Source organism: Pipistrellus kuhlii, unplaced genomic scaffold, assembly GCF_014108245.1.
Source record: "Pipistrellus kuhlii isolate mPipKuh1 unplaced genomic scaffold, mPipKuh1.p scaffold_m20_p_3, whole genome shotgun sequence".
In the NCBI taxonomy this organism is placed as follows: Eukaryota; Metazoa; Chordata; class Mammalia; order Chiroptera; family Vespertilionidae; genus Pipistrellus; species Pipistrellus kuhlii.
This window is the reverse complement of record NW_023425529.1, coordinates 94754144-94774671: the sequence shown is the minus strand read 5'-3', so window position 1 is coordinate 94774671 and position 20528 is coordinate 94754144.

The window sequence follows — 20528 nt, the reverse complement described above, 5'->3', positions numbered from 1 at the left end:
ACACCTCCCTCGCAGTTGTCATAAAAACAAAACAAAACAAAACAAAAAACAAAACAGTCTTTCTCTCTAACTCTTTGAAGTTGTATGTTGAATGTTAACTTTACTGAAGTTGTATGCTTTTCTTTTATAAGATTGATTTGCCTATGCTTTTTGTTTGATTGTATGTTTTTGTTAGCTGGGTTCTAGTCACCCTTATTGGTGGTTATTAATATCGCAAACACATTTCTATTCAGTGCCTTGTGTGTTGCACCTGGTTGTGTTGTATTTTGTGCCTTTAAATCAAAGCAGGAGAGAGAGAACTACACAACCAGACATCCTAGATCATGGGGAGACCAAAAAACAGCCCGCATATGAAAGAAAAGCAGGCTTCACCAGAAAAGGAAGTAAACGATATAGAGGCAAGCAACCTACCAGAGCAAGAATTCAGAGTAACGATCTTAAGATGGCTAAAAAGAATGGAAGACAAATTTGACAATATGAGTAAGACCCAAGAGGAAATGAAAAAAACCCAAGAGGAAATGAAGATGACTCAAGATTAAATGAAAAATGACATCGCTACTATGAAGAACTCAATAGAAAGCATCAAGAGCAGACAGAAGAAGCAGAGGATCGCATCAGTGAGCTAGAAGACAAGATGGAAAAAAATACCCAATTAGAGCAGCTTCTAGAAAAAAAATTAAAAAGCAGGAGGAGAGCCTATGGGAGCTTTGGGACAATGCAAAACAAAACAATATTCGAATAATAGGGGTTCCGGAAGGAAAGAAAACCGAGGTAGATATGGAAAACGTATTTCAAGAAATAATGACAGAAAATTTTCCTGAGATAGAGAAGAAAAAACCCACACAAATCCAAGATGGTCCCAGAGTCCCAAGCAAAATGGATCCCAGAAGACCAATGCCAAGACATATTATAATTAAACTGGCAAACACCAATGACAAAGTTAGAATCTTAAAAGCAGCCAGAGAGAGACAGAAAGTTACATATAAAGGAACCCCCATCAGACTAACAACTGATTTCTCAACAGAAACTTATCAGGCCAGAAGGAAATGGGATGAAATATACAAAGTCATGCAAAGAAAGGGTCTGAATCCAAGAATACTGTACCCAGCAAGACTATCAATCAAAATTGAAGGGGAAATCAGGAGCTTCACAGACAAAAAAAGACTAAAGGAATTTATCTCCACCAAACCAGCAATGCAAGAAATGCTAAAGGGTCTACTGTAAAAATAAAGAAATAGGAAGCGAAGAAGGAACACAGGGGTATAGAATAAAAATGGCATCAAATGAGTACCTATCATTAATAACATTAAATGTAAATGGTTTAAATGCTCCAATCAAAAGACATAGGGTAACAGATTGGATAAGAAAACAAGACCCATACATCTGTTGTCTACAAGAAACCCACCTCAGAAAAAGAGATGCACACAGACTGAGGGTGAAGGGATGGAAAAAAGTTTTCCAGGCAAATGGAAATGAAAAGAAAGGCTGGGGTAGCAATACTTATATCTGACAAATTAGATCTCAGAGTGAAGGACATAACAAGAGATAATGAAGGCCACTTCATAATAGTAAAGGGAGCAATCAAACAAGAAGAAATAACCCTGGTAAATATACATGCACCCAATACAGGAGCACCCAAATACATTAAAAAAAAAAAAAAAAAAAAAAAAAAAAAAAAAAAAAAATGCTGGAGGACATTAAGGGAGAGATTAACAGCAATACAATCATAGTAGGAGATTTTAATACACCACTGTCACCCTTCGACAAATCATCTAAACAAAAAATCAGCAAAGAAATATCAATCCTAAATGACTCACTAGACCAGATGGAATTAATTGACATCTTCAGAACATTCCACCCCAAAGCCACAGAATATACATTCTTCTCAAATGCACATGGGACATTCTCAAAGATAGACCACATTTTGGGACATAGGCAAAGTCTCTTCAAATTCAAGAAGATAGAAATCATATCAAGCATCTTCTCAGACCATAATGGCATAAAACTGGAAATTAACTACAATAAAAATAATCCAAAGAAATCAAACTCATGGAGACTAAACAGCATGCTATTAAACAAGGACTGGGTTACCAGAGAAATCAAGGAAGAAATTAAAAACATCCTGGAAACAAATGACAATGAAAACACAACAATCCAAAATCTATGGGACACAGCAGAAGCAGTTTTGAGAGGGAAGTTCATATCCTTACAAGCCTATTGCAAAAAACTAGAAAAAAAGTGTAACAAATGATCTAACTCTACAACTCAAAGAGTTAGAAAAAGAGAAACAAGAAAAGCCCAGTATAAGTAGAAGGAAGGAAGTAACAAAAATCAGAGCACAGATAAACGACATAGAGACCAAAGAAACAATACATAAGATCAACAAAACCAAGAGCTGGTTCTTTGAAAGAATAAACAAGATAGATGGCCCTCTAGCCAGACTAATCAAGAAACACAGAGAGAGGACCCAAATAAACAAAATCAGAAATGAAAGAGGTGAAATAACAACGGACCCCACCGAAATACAACGGATTGTTACAAAATACTATGAACAACTCTACTCCAACAAACTGAACAACCTGGAGGAAATGGACATATTCCTAGAAAAATATAATCTTCCAAAACTCAATCAGGAAGAATCTAAAAATCTCAATAAACCAGTGACTTGGGAAGAAATTGAAACAGTCATCAAAAAGCTTCCAGCAAACAAAAGCCCAGGGCCAGATGGCTTCACAAGAGAGTTTTACCAAACATTCAAGGAAGAACTAAAAACTATCCTCCTCAGACTATTCCAAAAAATCTAAGAGGAAGGAATGCTTCCAAATTCCTTCTATGAAGCCAGCATCACCCTAATACCAAAACCAGATAAAGACAACTCAATGAAAGAGAATTACAGGCCAATATCCCTCATGAACATAGATGCCAAAATCCTCAACAAAATTCTAGCAAATCAACTCCAGAAGAACATCACAAAGATCATACACCACGACCAAGTAGGATTTATTTTAGGAATGCAAGGATGGTACAATATCCGCAAATCAATAAACGTAATACATCACATAAACAAATTGAAAGATAAAAATCATATAGTCATATCAATTGATGCAGAAAAAGCATTTGATAAAATCCAACACCCTTTTCTGATAAAAACTCTTAACAAGGTGGGAGTACAAGGATCATACCTCAACATAATAAAAGCTATATATGATAAACCCATAGCCAACATTATACTCAGTGGGCAAAAACTAAAACCATTCCCTCTAAGAACAGGAACAAGACAGGGATGCCCACTCTCGCCACTCCTGTTTGACATAGTACTGGAAGTACTAGCCATTGCAATTAGACAAGAGGAGGAAATAAAAGGCATCCAAACTGGAAAAGAAGAAGTAAAGTTATCCTTATTTGCAGATGACATGATATTGTACATAAAAAACCCAAAAGATTCCATTAAAAAACTAATTGACTTAATAAATGAATTTGGCAATGTAGCAGGATACAAAATTAATGCCAAGAAATCCATGGCTTTTCTATACACCAACAGAGAAACTGCAGAAACAGAGACTAAAAAAGCAATTCCATTTACCATCGCACCAAAAAAATTAAGATACCTAGGAATAAATTTAACTAAGGAAGTAAAGGACCTATATGCAGAAAACTACACGACACTGAAAAAAGAGATAGAGGAAGATGTAAGGAGATGGAAGAACATACCCTGTTCATGGATTGGTAGGATCAACATCATCAAAATGTCCATACTTCCTAGAGCAATCTATAGGTTCAATGCACTCCGTATTAAAATACCGACATATTTCACCGACCTAGAAAAAACTCTCCAAAAGTTCATTTGGAACAATAAAAGACCCCGAATAGCCACAGCAATCCTGAGAAGGAAGAGTAAAGTAGGAGGGATCTCAATACCAGACTTCAAACTATATTACAAAGCCACTGTTCTCAAAACAGCCTGGTACTGGCACAAGAACAGACATATAGATCAATGGAATGGAATCGAGAACCCAGATATCAACCCAAATCACTATGCTCAATTAATATTTGACAAAGGAGGCACGAATATACAATGGAGTCAAGACAGTTTCTTCAATAAATGGTGTTGGGAAAATTGGACAGACACATGCAAAAGAATGAAACTACATCACCAACTTACACCATTCACAAACATAAACTCAAAATGGATACAGGACTTAAACATCAGACGGAAAACCATAAAAATACTAGAAGCATCCACCGGCAGCAAAATCTCAGACGTATGCCAAAAGAACTTCTTTACTGACACTACCCCTAGGGCAATGGAAGCTAAAGAGAAAATAAACAAATGGGACTACATCAAAATAAAAAGCTTTTTTTACAGCAAAAGAAACCATCAACAAAACAACAAGAAATCCCACAGTGTGGGAAAACATATTTGCAAATGATACCACTGATAAAGTTTAATCTCCAACATCTACAAACAGCTTATACAACTAAATAAAAGGAAGATAAATAATCCAATTAAAAAATGGGCAATGGACCTAAATAGAACATTTTCAAAAGAAGACAGAAGGAAGGCCAAAAGGCACATGAAAACATGCTCAAAGTCACTAATTGTCTGGGAGATGCAAATCAAAACAACAATGCAGTACCATCTCACACCTGTCAGAATGGCCAACATGAACAAATTAACAAACGACAAGTGTTGGCGAGGTTGCGGAGAAAAAGGAACCCTCGTGCACTGCTGGTGGGAATGCAGACTGGTGCAACCACTGTGGAGAACAGTGTGGAGTTTCCTCAAAAAACTGAAAATGGAACTCCCATTTGACCCAGTAATCCCACTTCTAGGAATATATACCAAGAAACTAGAAACACCAATCAGAAAGGATACATGTACCCCTATGTTCATAGCAGCACAATCTACAATAGCCAGAATTTAGAAACAGCCTAAGAGTCTGTCAGCAGATGATTGGATCCAAAAACTATGGTATACCTACACAATGGAATACTATGCTGCCATAAAAAAAGAAGGAATTCTCATCATTTGCAGCAACCTGGATGGAATTGGAGAACATCATGCTGAGTGAAATAAGCAAATCAATGAAAGAGAAACACCACATGACCTCACTCATTTGTGCATAATAAAGAGCATTATAAACTGATGAACCAAAAAATAGATATAGAGACAGTATATCAACAAGTAGACTGTCAAATTACAGAGGGGAGGGGAGGAAGATCTAGGGGAGATAATAGATCAACTGAATGACTGTTATACATGTATATAAGTACAACCAATGGACACAAAACTCTGGGGAGGGAGGGGATGTGTGGGAGGGAGGGAGGGGGGCAAAAAAAATCAATAAAATATATTAAAAAAAACAAAAAACAAAAAACAAAAAACAAAAACACACCCACAAAATGCCCTGGGTAGTTTCTAACTAATATTTACACTAATAAAAGATAAATATGCAAATTGATCACACCTCCATGATGACCACCAGCCAATCAGGAGCAAGTATGCAAATTAAACTTACAAAGATGGTGGGTTAATTTGCATATGTCAGCTTGGAGTGAAGACTGAAGACTGAAGAGGCTTGGCTTTTCTATTTTGGCTGGAGGGGAGAAGCTTTGAGGCTTCCCTGATTATGCCTGCCTCAGAGATTAAATTAGTTGACTGTTCACAGCCAAAGCCTCTGGCTTTCATGGCCCTCACTCTCCACACTCAAAGCCACAGCCATACCACTGACATGGAAACTGCAATGGATGTCAGTGCTGCTCTAGACCAGCCACTTGGTTTTAAGTGCAAACCCACCTTGGACATGCCTTAAAAGTCTTTTTATCTTCTGTCTGCTCACATTCAAGTGCAACAGCACTGATCCATTGGTGCCTGGCCTATCATCTTAAAATTCAACCTGTAGGATTACTAAGGGAGCCAGTGGAAGGGAGGGGAAGTATTCTCAGTGCTCAAGGCTGAGTTCCAGGAGACCAGCAGTGCTGTCAGGATTGTGCAGGCAGTGCTGGTCTATTAATGCCTATTCTGTCCTCTTGATATTTACCTCACAGGACTACTAAGAAAGCCAGTCCCCAGTTCTGCCCCACTCCCAATGCTGTGTGCACATCCTCCTGTTTGGTCCTGACTCCTTATGCTGTCCCAGCCTAATTAGCATATTTACTCATTTATTCAATGACAATCATGTCATCATCTTCTGGAACATCATAATAACAATCCAATTCCTGAATTTCCTGATGAATTTCTTGTGACTCCATTTCTTTCAGAATCAGTGGACCAAATCTCTCATGTTTAGCAATAGTACTGTCTTTAAATGAGTACTTCTTGTCAAGGTAGCCTGCTCGCAGTGCATTTGCAATGCAACTGTCAGTGATTTTCTCCCATGAATTCTTCACCCAAGTCACAACTTCTTGCAGTTTAGGTTTCACAAAGTTTCCACGCTGATTTCTCTCCATTCTATTTTCAATGTAGTCATTAATTTCCATGCACAAATTGTCTCTGAATGGCTTGTTTATTGCAATATCAAAAGTTTGGAGATAGGCCATCATTCCTGCGGGAATCATTATATGATCTATTTTTCTTTCGTGAAGAAATGTCTTCATGTCTTTAGCGCAGTGAGGGCTGGCTGCATCCCAGACTAGCAGACATCTTTGGCTCCCTCACATAACAAGCAGCAGCATTAAATAGACCCACTTCCTTATAACTGCTTGTGTGGCCCAGGCTTTTTCAGTTTCAAGAATAAAACGCCCAAAACACGTTCAATCTTTTCCTTCTTGCCCTTAGAAATGATTAAAGTTGGGATTTTAGTACCATCCAGACGAATTGCCAAAATACAGGAAACACGTGCACTTTCGTAAGCAGTGGAGGGAATGTACACTAAGGAGGCATCCCTCTGTTCAATTGCTGTTTGAGATGATTGGCCCATAAACACTACATTTTCATCCGTAGAAAAGATTGTATTTAGAGAAATCAGCAACATCAATAAAGGACTTGAATGCAAGTGCTCACTAAATAACTTGAGTATCTTCCAACCTAAACAATGTTGTAGATCTTCTTAAAGACAGTTCACTTTGCTGATAGAAATTATCCAGCCAGTGTTGTGATGCTTTGAAGTCTTTGGGGGCTATGTCAAACTGTGGTGCCATTGCAAGGGCAAATTCTGGAATCTGAGCCCTATTCACAACCAAAGCCTCTGCACTCCTGTCAACAAACCATTCACAGATCAGGTCTTCCAGCTAGGAAAATAATGGTTGCTGACCTGATCCACACTTGTGCTTTTTAGCATTTCCCTTGTCCACTTGTTCCATGAGGTTAACATACTCTGCTCACCATTTTCGGACCAAGCAGATACTCAACATCTTCTCTTTGCAGAAAGCAGTAGATTTGGGCCCCAAGAGTCTTCCACGATTCCTTTCTTGTACTCCACGGAGTAGCATTTTCTTTTTGCACTCATTTCTAGGGGTGAAAAAAAGGAATTGGGGTATCAAGGTAGGGGTAGGGGGAGTACTTAAAATGACACAGGGGGGATCAGAGGAGGGAATCAAAATGGCAAAGGAAAATCAGAGGGGGGATTACCATTTTAGTAACCCCTTTTGACCCTCCTGTGTCATTTTGATTGCCCCCTCTGATCCTCCTGTGTCATTTTAAGTGATCCCCCTCCCCCCACCCCTATGCCACTGAACACCTTCACCAGACATCCCCCTACCCCTTTATCAGACATTTACCCCCTGGGGCCTGCCTGGGGACTGTCACTGGGCTTGCTGGGGCCTGGATCTGGGCTGGAGCAGGGTCTGCCACTGACTGAGAACCTTCAGTCATCATGAGGGCAGCTGCGAGCATCAGGTAGTGTCAGCAGAGACAGACCAGCACTCACCACCTTCGCAGTATCAGGTCTGCTCTAATCCTCCTGTTCTTCTACACACATCTGCGAAAGTCTCCTCCTCTCTCCCGCCCCGCACTCACCACTCACTCGGACCTCCGCTCAGCTTCCACACAACAGTGATGTCAGGACTCCAAGTAAGGTCACTGGTTACTAGACGCCAGTTGGGGCGACTAGCGACCAGTTTACGGTAAATTAATCTTCATTCTGAGACACAGCCTAGGGGGGGCCTTATTTTCGGGGGATACCTTATATTTCACTCAGAAGGAAACCTGTAAGTAGGTCTTATTTTTGGAGGATGTTTTATTTTCGGGAAACAAGGTACTCAGGTTGAAAGACAACAGACCTGAGCTGTCTAGTGTAGTACCAGCTCCAGTTGGCTACTGAATGCTTGATTAATATGACTACTGAGGAGCTACAATTTTAATTTATTAATTTTCATTTAATAAATATTTATATTTTATTGAATTATTAAAAACATTATAAATATTTGAACAAATATATGAATCTACATTTTCAATTATAAATTTTATAAATTATAAAACCAGATCAAGTATTTTCAATGAAAATTTAGCATTCAAATTGAGCTGTTCTATAATTATCTAAAACACAGTAGATTTCAAAAACAGTATAAAAACAAAATACATACTATTTAATTAATATATTTTATATTGCTTTTATGCTGAAATTATATTTTGGATATATAAAGCTAAATAAATTATATTTCTAAAATTAATTTCATATATTTTTTAACTTTGTTTTTAATGTGGATACTAGAAAGTTAAAACTTGTATTTGTAGCTTGTGTTAAATTGATACTGGACAACAAATACATATGTACATAAAATGTTCGTGCCATATACATACATAATTTAAATTTTATGTAAAATATATTTTACGTAATATAACAAAAAAGTTTTGTATCTAAGCCAAATGCCAAACTGACTTCTAAAACTTATGCAAACTGACTTAAAAACTGACTAGGCATGTAGTTTCCTAGTCTCTATTTATAGTTATATGCACCCTACTAAATAATATACTGCCAACCCAAATTTATTGTATAAATAGGCATTTGTATTCCTTTTAAAACTAAGCACTAACTTCAGAGTAGAAATTCAGCTATTTATTATTAAATGCATATCTAAAGTTTTGTTTACACTATATGCATGAAAAAAAGTTAACTAATACATTATTCTGTTTTAGCTTTCATTATGGGAATTTTCAAACGTACAGCCCAATATTTTAATAAAATGAATTTTCCTATTTCCATTATCAAGATTCATTACTTGTCAATATTTGGTGATTTTATTTTATCTCTGTCCTTGTACATTTTCCAAAGCATCATTTTATTCACTCATAAATGTCTTGTAGTGAGGCCCAAGGGAGGAAGAGGTACAAGGGCTGATCAGGGCTTCCTTTCTCTCTCCTGGTCCTTGCCAGCAGCTGAGCCTCTCTCTTTCTCCCAAAGGTCAGCAGTTCAGCCCTCTTGTCAGCAGCCTGGGTTGGCTGCTGCTCAGCCCCATCTCTATGATCAGGCCCAGAGATAAGCCTGGAGATACTGACTGGCATAGAAACTGACCAATCAGAACCAGATCTGGGTGAATTGTAAGGAGCCAATGGCTGCCTAGGAGGTGGAGCTTTTGATGCTGACTGGCATAGAAACCAACCAATCAGAACCTAATCTGGGTTAACTGCAAAGGTAGAACCTAAGGTGGAGCTGAGGTTTAAAATGTAAGAAAGCAGTTCTATTTTTTTTTTGTTTCATCTTTTATACTTTATTTTTTAAAATCTTTATTGTTCAGATTATTACAAATGTTCCTTTTTCCTCCAATAGCTCCCTTACATTCAGTTCCCACCCCACTTTAGACCTTCCCCCCTGCACTGACCTCATCCATAGGTGTAAACTCTTTGTCCAATCTCTTCCTGAACCACCCAAAACCCCATCCCCCTGAGAATTGTCAGTATGCTATCTTTCCCTGCCCCTGATTCTATTACATTCACCAGTCTGATCTGTTTGTCAGGTTTTTTATTCATTTGATTTTTAGGTTCCCTTGTTGTATTTGTTTTTGCTGTCACTTCATTGTTCATATCTTTACCTTTTTATTCTTCTTCCTCTTCTTAGAGAATACCTTTCAGCATTTCATATAATACTGGTTTGGTGGTGATGAACTCTTTTAGCTTTTTCTTGTCTGTGAAGCTATTTATATGACCTTCAATTCTAAATGATAGCTTTGCTGGGTAGAGTAATCTTGGTTATAGGTTCTGATTATTCATCACTTTGAATATTTCTTGCCAGTCCCTTCTGGCCTGCATAATATCGAGAAATCAGCTGACAGTTGTATGGGAACGCCCTTATAGGTAACTAACTGTTTTTCTCTTGCTGCTTTTAAGATTCTCTCTTTGTCTTTTGCCCTTGGCATTTTAAATATGATCTGTCTTGGTGTAATCTTCTTTGGATTCTTCTTGTTTGGGGCTCTCTGTGATTCCTGGACTTGTAAGTCTATTTCTTTACCAGGTAGGGGAAGTTTTCTGTTATTATTTCTTCAAATAGGTTTTCAATATCTTGCACTCTCTCTTCTTCTGGCGCCCCCATAATTTGGATGTTGGTACGTTTGAAGTTTTCCCAGAAGCTCCTTACATTATATTCATATTTTCGGATTGTTTTGTTTTTTTTTCATTTTGCTTTTCTGGTTGGGTGTTTTTTGCTTCTTTGTATTTCAGATCTTTGAATTGATTCTTGGGATCCTCTAGTCTGCTGTTGAATCTCTGTATATTATGTTTTATTTCAGTCAGTGTAGGGTTAATTTCTGATTGGTCCTTTTTCATATCCTGGGGGGTCTCACTAAATTTCTTGGAGGTTTCTCAAAGATTCTTGAATAATCTTATAACTGGTTTTGAACTCTATATCCAGTATTTTGCTTTCATCCATTTCTTTTATTTGTGATTTGTTTCTCCACATTTTGGCTGCTTCCTTGTTTGTTTCTATGTACTGGGTAGCTGCTAAATCTCCTTGAGTTGGTAGAGTAGCCTTGTATGATAGGTGTCCAACGGGGCCCAGTGGCTCAGTCTCCCCAGTCACCTGAGTTGGATGATCTTGGTGCACCCCTTTGTGGGCTGTTTGCACAGTCTTTTTGTAGTTAATCCTTGATTTCTGTTGGTATCACTGGGAGGAATTTATCTCCAGGTTAATTGGCTGTGATGACCAGCTGTGTCTACACTGAAAGATCTGTTGCACAGGAGACACCCTTATGGGGCAGGACTTGCTTCAGTGGGGCTTTGGTGCTCACTGAGTCTGCCACTTTGAGTGTGTCTCTTATCGATGATCGATGTGAAGAGTTGTAATCTGGTATGGTTTCAGTCTGACCACTGGGTACACTGGCTCTTGGTTTTCCAAGGAGGTGCAAGGTGAGCTACTGTTTGGGGCTACCCAGCAGGAACTACAGAGTCATCTGCAGATTCCCCCTTTTTGTATGAGTTTTGGAAGTGCCCAGACTAGGCCCATCTGTGAAATAAGGCCAGTTGCTGCTGTCAGGCTTTGGGCCTTTTGGAAGATCTGGGGCTCTCTGACCCAGCTGCAGTTTGACAGGTTTTAAGTGGAAAAAAAATGGTAGGGCATTCATATGCAAAAGCTGATGTGCACAGCTATGGTGTGGTTGTAAATTAGGTGGGGCTTGGTCTCTTGGAATCACTATGGTGGAACAAATAGCAATGGCTGCCCTGGACCAGAGAGTTCCCCAGGTCTCCATGTCCCCTGCCTCTGTGTAGGAACATTGATTGCTGCAAGCACCTCTGAGAGAGAGCCATCCTCGTATTCCTGTCCTCATGCCAAATATTCCAGTTTCTCCCTGTAGGTGTCTGGGTCCCCTAGAGTCTTGCCAAGAATAGGAGTTCAGAGCAAGCTGGAGCTTGTATTTCTCTCTGGATCCAGGTGCCAGCACGTTCTGTGCCTCTGCACCTCTTACCAATATCAATGTGTTTTTTCACCTTTCTAGTTGTGGAAATTCCACTCATTCAACATTTCTGTGGTTCTGGGTGGTAGCTGTTCTGTCTGTTAGTTGTAATTTTGATGTGGTTGTGAGGGGTAGCTACTATAGGTGTTTACCTATGCTGCCATCTTGGTTCTTCTCTCCCCGGTTAAATTTTTTAATGACCAGTTTGACAGTATAGTTCATGTGGCTGGCTATCAGTCCAGATATAGAGATTATGTATTTTTGTCTGCCAATAGTATCTCCTCCTGCTGAAAAAGGCCTTTCCCCCATTTAAGCAATCCTATCCTATATAATCTATCTATACTAATAAAAGGGTAATTTGCTAATTAAAACAGGTCAACTGGACATCTTTTAGATGTCAGAGTTTCTTCTGGACAAATCCATGGTGTTGGGGGTCAAGACAGAGGCAGTTAGGGGTGATCAGGCCGACAGGGGAGGGCAGTTGGGAGTGAGATCAGGCTGGCACAGGTGGGCAGTTAGGGGTGATCAGGCAGGCAGAGGCAGTTAGGCACAATCAGTTTGGCAGCAGAGAGCAGTTAGGGGTGAGATCAAGTTGGCAGAGGAGGGCATTTAAGGGCAGTCAGGTAGGCAAGCAGGTAAGTTTGGGCCAATAAGGCAGACAGGCAGAGACAGTTAGGGGTGAACAAGCAGGCTGACAGGTGAGCAGTTAGGAGCCAGTGGTCCCAGATTGTGAGAGGGATGTCCCACTGCAGGTTTAGGCTGGACATTCCCCAAGGAGTCCCCAGTTGAAGAGAGTGCAGGCTGGGCTAAGGAAACTGTTCTCTGTGCATGAATTTCACATACCAGACCACTAGTAAATAAATAAATTATTTATATGGGGGGGGGGGAAGAGGAACATTTGTATTAATCTGAACAATAAAGATTTATTTAAAAAAATAAAAAAATAAAGAGAAAAAAATAAAATAAATTATTTATATGTATTTATGTATGAATACAGGGTGGGGCAAAATAGGTTTATAGTTGTGAGTATGTGAAACACAGTTTATTCTTTATTATTCTTTATTAATTATTTTGTTATTTTTCATATGAACAACTATTATAAAAGTACTTTTGCCTCACCCTATATATGTTCATGTATTTGCTATAAATAGAAGGAGCCAAATGAAGTTTTACCTGGAAGACTAAACAGGTTTATAGAAATAGAAATGTTCTAAAATATATTTTTGTTGATTTCAGAGAGGGAGAGAGAGATAGAAACATCAATGATGAGAGATAATCATTGATTGGCTGCCTCCTGCATACCCCATACTGGGGATAGAGCCTGTAACTTGGGCATGTGCCCTGACTGGGATCCCTGAACCATCACCTTCTGGTTCATAGGTTGATGCTCAACCACTGAGCCATATTAACAAGGAACTTAAAATATTTTTTATTAAATTATTATCTGTGTACATATCTTACCATTGTCCCCCCCACTCTCATACAGGCCCTCCCTCCCCAGTTTTGTGTCCATTGGTTGTACTTATATGCATACATACAAGTCCTTCAGTTAATCTCTTATCTCCCACAGATCTCCTAACTAGGAATTTGTAAAAATTGTATGCAATACCCTAATTGTGTTAACCCAATGGATAGAAGGATCTTGAGTTAGATTTCAGTCAAGGCATGTACCTTGGCTGTGGGCTAGATCCCCAATTGGGGGCATTCAGGAAGCAGCTAATAAATGTTTTTCTCTCATTGATGTTTTAACTCTCTATCCCTCTCCTTTCCTCTCTGTAAAAAACCAATAAAATATATTTTAAAGAAAACTAATTTTTAAAAAATTGTATGCTGAAGGGAATGATGTCAGACCTGATGGTACAGGAAAGAGAGAGCTACATGTGAAGCTGAGTTCCCTATAACTCCTGATTCGTTATCTTCATCCACCACAGATAACACCCTCCCCATCACATGAGGTACATGTTCACTCTACTGTGAGGGAAACTCTGAAAGACGTTTAGGATCCTCAAAGCTTGCCACCTTAATTGTTGTCATAGCTTGAGCTACCCAGAGAACCCAAAAGTGCCACCGTTGCAGAATCCTTGCTAGCTTTACTTGTTGAGTTCCTCTCTTGACTACATGCTCCCTTCTGTTGAGCCAAGTATTATGTGCTTCTGTATGAAAACTGTGCACATACACTGGCACCATGATACTTAAACCATAATGATACCAATATTTTCTGAGACTAGGTAACTCCAAGATATTAGAAGTATAAAAAATGACTTATGTGTTACCCTCAAAATAATAGAAAATATAGGCTTTTTCCTAAAGGTGAGAGCTGTAAAATATTCAATGGCATTTAGGAAAATTAAATTGCTAATGATTTAAATAAATTATTTGACTGCAAATAGAACCCATATACTCATTTTTTGGGACTTCAGGGAAAACCTCATATTTGGCCTTCAATGGACTCTCTTTCAAAATACATTCTGGAGAATTGTATAAGCTATGAAAGACCCCATTAAAACAAAGCATGCCAGGAATTTTCCTCATGAAAGATACTATTTTTCAGGAAAGCTTCCCTGTATCTCTCTCTTCTTACTTCACTCAATATTTGTTTCCTTCTAAACACAGAACTCTAGTTTTACATTTCATCTCCACCTCATTTTCTCTATTCTCTTTAGTTTTAAACAAGTCATAAATTGAAGAACTTGTCATATTTTGTATATTGCATCTTCCTATAATCTACAAGAAAGATCATTGCAGAAAACAGAGTCCTGGATGTCTCTTCTCTGAAAGCTAACTAATCCCAGTTAATCTGCATCTGATGAAAGATGGCTGTCTGCACTTTCAAAGGAAGTTTGCTAAACCTAATCTAAGGATCAAAGGTTTTACGAATCAGATCTACAATGAAAGACAATGACGGAATTATTAAACTTGACTACATTTCATCATAAAAGATTAATTATTTACTATAAATTAAAGGGTTAAAATGAAATTAAAATCCATCAATCATTTTCATTTAACCAAGAAAAAATTAGACTCTCATAGTGATAAAGAAAACTTGGTACTTTCTTCAGTTTTTATTTTTTGTCTTTGGATTATAATTATTGGTGATACTTGCATCCTTGAAGCACAGACATTAGGCAAAATCATAAATATTTTATTATAGGAAGCCATTGTTATTAGATGATTTGCTGGAGTTTTGGGTAATATTTTATACTTATATGTTATGATATAATATTAATATACTTTCAACTTTAAGAAACTTAACTATTTATTTTGTACACATATGCATATTATTTATTGTATAAATTGCTGCCAAAATATATTTTCTCAAAGTCTATAGCTAATAATTTATATTATGGACTATAAAGAAAGAGTAAAATGCATGTCATTAGAAATTAAATTACTTAAGATGTGGTATTAAAATTAAGATCTAAAAACTTTACAATAAAGTTTGCTCAAAAAAGAATACTTGTCCTATATAATATAGGTTCTTCTGATTACCTCTTTGTACATTTTCTTTTGAGATTACTTACATTCATGTATAATTTACTTACAATATAATACAGCCACTTTTATTCAGTTTTGACAAATGTATATACACATGTATCTATCACCCCAAAGTATAGAACATTTACATCACTGCCAAAAGATTCTTCATATCATCAATAGTCAGACAATAACTAATCTATTTTTCATCACCATAAATTAAATGTTTTCCTACAGTTTTATATAAATGAAGTTGCATAAGATATATGAAAATATTTTCTATCTAACCTTGTTTGCTCAGCATGTTTTTGACATCCATGGTGTTAAGTGGATCAGTAAATTATTTCTTTTACTTTAAAAAATATGTTTTTTTTTTTATTTTTTTAGAGAGAAAAGAAGGGAGATAAAAATATCAAAGAGAAACATCGCTCACCTGCCCTCTACATGCCCCCAACTGGTGATTAAGCCCACAACCCAGATATACGTTCTGACCAGGAAACATAGGACCATGTTCAATCAATTGAGCCACCTTTTACATTGCATACATATGACACAACTTATCCATTCTGTGGCTAATGGGTATTTCCTTGCCAGCTTCCGGGAAGGAGGACTACAACAGCGGTAGTCTGTAGTTTTCTCTGAAACACTCACTGTTTCTATTTCTGCCCTCTGTAGGAATTTTCTTCCTCTGACTCACAATAAGAAAGGGAGACAAGAAACGGGCCCTGGGCTAGAGAACTGGGGGGTTGTTGGTAGTTAATTATGAAGCTGGGAGATTGGATTTTTACTGGCTATAGATCACTCTGCTGGCATAGGGGTTTGGTGCAGGTGTCTTATCAGAACTTTACTATATTCAAGGTCTCACAAATTTTCTGCAAATACAATTAATATTTCTCTGCCCCAGTTTATTCTTTTTACTCTTCCAATACTAAATTAGACTGATATAATATACATAAAATTTATAAATATTAATCTAAACATGATTCACTTTTAATAATCATTAAAATATTGAATCCTAACACATTTCAAAACAACAACAACATAAAACTAAACTCTCAGGAGCCAAGTGGAAGAGAAATGGAGCTGAAGTCCACAGCCACCCTGGTAATTTAGAACTGGTTGCTAGGCAAACTCAGCTCCTGAGAGCCAGGTAAAAGAAGGGGGGCTGAATGTTCCAGCTGACTGCAGTGGCCCTGGAAAAAGCAGCCGCAGTGAGAAAAGTGGGGGACAGCAGACATTACCTGATACTAAAGCTGCCCAGCTGCTGCCCAGTGAGTAATGAGCATTTTACAACAAGCAATACAAGACTTAGACCTTTGGCTTTCTGGCTGCAGCAGTTAAACCAGACACCAGTGACTATTACTAGTCTTCCTACAGCCCCAGGAACAGAGCAGCGAGCTCAGAATCTGTAAAAGCACCAGATAGAGCTAGTGAAAGCTCCCTGTTTGCAAATGTACTGAAAGGGTTCAGTACCTATTGCTGCTGGAAGAGAAGGGGCTGAGATCCCCTTCCAGCAGTCCCTTAGGAGAGGCTTGGTTGCTACTCTAACACACAAAGGGGACTGGCAGGAAGACAAGGGGCTTAATACACAAGGCACTTCCCAGAAGCACTTTGCAATATGCAAAAGTGTTTCTAACTGCAACTCTGGCTGTTTTGGACTGGCAGCTTATGGCAGGGCCCTGTAACTAGTAAACAGGGTTAACAAAAAGGACAAAGGAAAGACACTCTCCCTGGACTGGGGAGCCTTCAGGACTTTGAGATTCTCCAAGAGAGAAGGAGTCTGACTTAGGGACTGGCCGAGACCCTGTTGGGTTAGGAGGACTGGAAGTTGCATATTGAACTTACAGACTGCAGTTTTCTAATCAGAGATCCAGGCCCAGTTGTGTAGGGGTTAAGCTGCCTGTGTATAGCAAAACAACTTTCTCCCATGCCAGAATACATTTTAGGAAAATTAGAAAGACTGTGGCTAGAAATAAGAGCTGGCTACCATACACAGAGAGTGGCCTGCAGAAAACTGTATAAGACTTAGATAATGCTCATATCTTCATGGACATGGCTCCAGAGAGACAAGGACAATTTTCCTTTGTGTGGGAAGGTCAAGAATAGACTTTAGTCACCTCCATAAGGTATTTATATAGCCCTACCATGTGTCATATATAGTAACAAGATTTGGATGCCTAAGGTGGCCACAGTGCCAATATTATACTTCATTGTGTTAATAAGATTGCATTAACCTTACATATTTGAATGCAGTTGCCAAATGGGCAGGGAAAATACCCATCTGATTTTGGTCTCTATTGAAAGACAGTTGCCAGCCTATATACTGTCTTGCATGCCTATGTGACCATGCCCATCTCAGGGGTGGCACAAACTTCAATTTTAGGAAAGTGTGGGGTGGGGGCTGTTTTGAACAGAGGGAAGTAGTGAAGTTGTGAATACTAGTCCTCTGTTATAGAAATTACAGACCCTGTGAGGTCCTGTGACATGTGAGACCCTGTAAAAGAATAAAGTTCCCTTAGTCTGTTCTGAAAGGGCATGTCAGCCCTCCCAGAGACCATCTACAGTTTAAGGAAAAGTCAAGTAGGGGAAACCCTACTACAGGGACAGCTGTAACTGTTTCTTTGAATATAGAAATATTTTGAATTTCTTCTTTCCATTTGAAGACAGTTATATTACTCTGAAGAATCTATAAAAGGAACTGACAAGGAAAATCAGAAGATCTGAAAGCAGATAAGTATATTTTTCTCCATATATGATTCCTCAAAAAATTGGCAATACTTAATAAATTATGGCAATACATTTCTTTGCATATATTCCAGAAGTCTGGTTTTCAATAGTGGTTTATTGACTGGAAACTTTGACTGGAGTATGTTTTAAAGGGCCCTGTCTAAAGTCTAAAGATTTAAAGCCAATAAGAATGCAACAGAAAAAGCCTGTATACTGCTTGGGAGCCCTGAAAATAGATGGCTTTGGAGTGTCAGGCCCATACCCTACCATTGCTGATGGTTGGTCAGAGTAAAACGGGGCAATAAGGGCACCTCTGTGTCCCTGTGGAACCCACACACACTTTAGGCTGCAACAAGTAGGAGGGCTACTGAGATGGGCCTTAAAACCTAGGGCATGGGCCCAGGTGGAATTGCTGCAGGTGAGGGATTCACCTAAATCAGATACTGTAGTCAGGCCTGATAGCAGCTGGATGGCTTAGCTTCCTGACCTTACAGGGAACACTAAGATTCAATCATGAGAGGATCCAAGATGGCTGCGCCCAGGTGAACACCTAGCTGCAGCCGCACACAACAATTTCAATAAAATACAACTAAAATATAAAACGGACATTGCCCCGAACTACAGGAAGGTTGACTGACTGGAAACTCTACAGCGAGAAGCAAGGAGAAAACCAGAAGGAGGCGCGGAGGAGCTGGAAAAGCCCAAGAGGCGCCGGTAGCAGCGAGCACTGAAGGACCCGCATAGGGCGGGGCTGACAGAAGCCAAAGCTGCAGGCTCCACCCTGAAACCCCGTCCCATCTGTAACTGCAAAATGCAACATCAAAATAGATCACAAACGAAAGAAATGGAGGACAAAAAGCGTCTGGATATAGAGTTCAAATCTACGCTTATAAGGTTTTTCAAGAATTTCCTAGAAAAGATGGATAAGGCCTATGAGGATATGAAAAGAGATCAACTAGAATTAATAAGGAGTCAACAAGAAATGATAAGGGATCAACAAGAAATAAAGAATACATTGTCTGAAATAAAAAATATTTTACTGAGTCCTAAAAACAGAATGGAAGATAGCAAGAATCAAGTCAAAGATTTGGAACATAAAGAGCCAGAAGACACTCCTCCACAGAAGCTAGAAGGCAAGAGAATCCAGAAAATTGAAGATAATGTAAGAAACCTCTGGGACAACTTCAAGCGAACCAACATCAGAATTATGGGGGTCCCAGAAAATGAGAGAGAGCAAGATATCGAAAACATACTGAAAGAAATAGTGACAGAAAACTTCCCCCACCTGGTGAAAGAATTAGACTTACAAGTCCAGGAAGCGCATAGAACTCCAAACAAAAGGAATCCAAAGAGGACCACACAGAGACACATCATTATTAAAATTCCAAGAGCAAAAGACAAAGAGAGAATATTAAAAGAAGCAAGAGCAAAGAAGGTAGTAACCTATAAAGGAGCACCTATACGATTGTCAGCTGACTTCTCAACAGAAACCATGCAGGCCAGAAGGGAATGGCAAGAAATATTCAAGGTGATGAATAGCAAGAACCTACAGCCAAAAATAATCTACCCAGCAAAGCTATCACTCAGAATCGAAGGCCAGATAAAGAGCTTCACTAATAAAAAAAAGCTAAAGGAGTTCATCACCACCAAACCAGAATTATATGAATTGCTGAAGGGGGTTCTTTCAGAAGAGAAAGTAAACAAAGATAAAAATTATGAACAACAAATACGTAACTATCAACAAGTGAATCTCAAAACCAAGGAAATTTAAAAAATCTGATGAACAATATTAACTGTTGAACATAATAGAATCAGAGGTATGGAAGGGGAGTGAACTGACGATTCTTGGGGAAAAGGGGAGAGGGGGGCGTGGGAAGAGACTGAACATAAACTGTGCACCTATGGATGAGGACAATGGGGAGAGGGGATAGGGCAGAGGGCGGGGTGGGAACCTGGTGGAGGAGAGCAATGGTGGGGGGGGGGGGGTAAGGAACATTTGTAATAATATGAACAATAAAAACTTATTAAAAAAAAAGAAATGTGGAACCTTTGTAATAATATGAACAATAAAGATTGATTTAAAAAAAATAAAAATTAAAAAAATAAAATAAATAAATAAATAAATAAATAAATAAAATGGTAAAAAAAAAAAAAAGAGATCGCTATGAAAAGTATCTGTATATTGATAATAAAGTCATAGGTGCTGCCAATACTACTGTGGCTGGTTGCCTACATTCATTAAAAAAAAAAAAAAAAAAAAAAAAGATTCAATCATGAAATTCCAGCAAAGGTAGTCAGTTACCATTCTTATTGTCTTTATGCAAATAATCAGGCCAAATTGAATAGAATGAACAAATTGGCCTTAATTTAGCTCTTTTAATAAACATAGAGGGAAAAAATTCTACTTCAATAAAGGTTATTAAAATTGAAATGTTTTCTTTCAAGGGAACATTTCACTGGACCCTTTGTTACAATTTGTCTCTGCCAGGTCACAAGCCCACCTC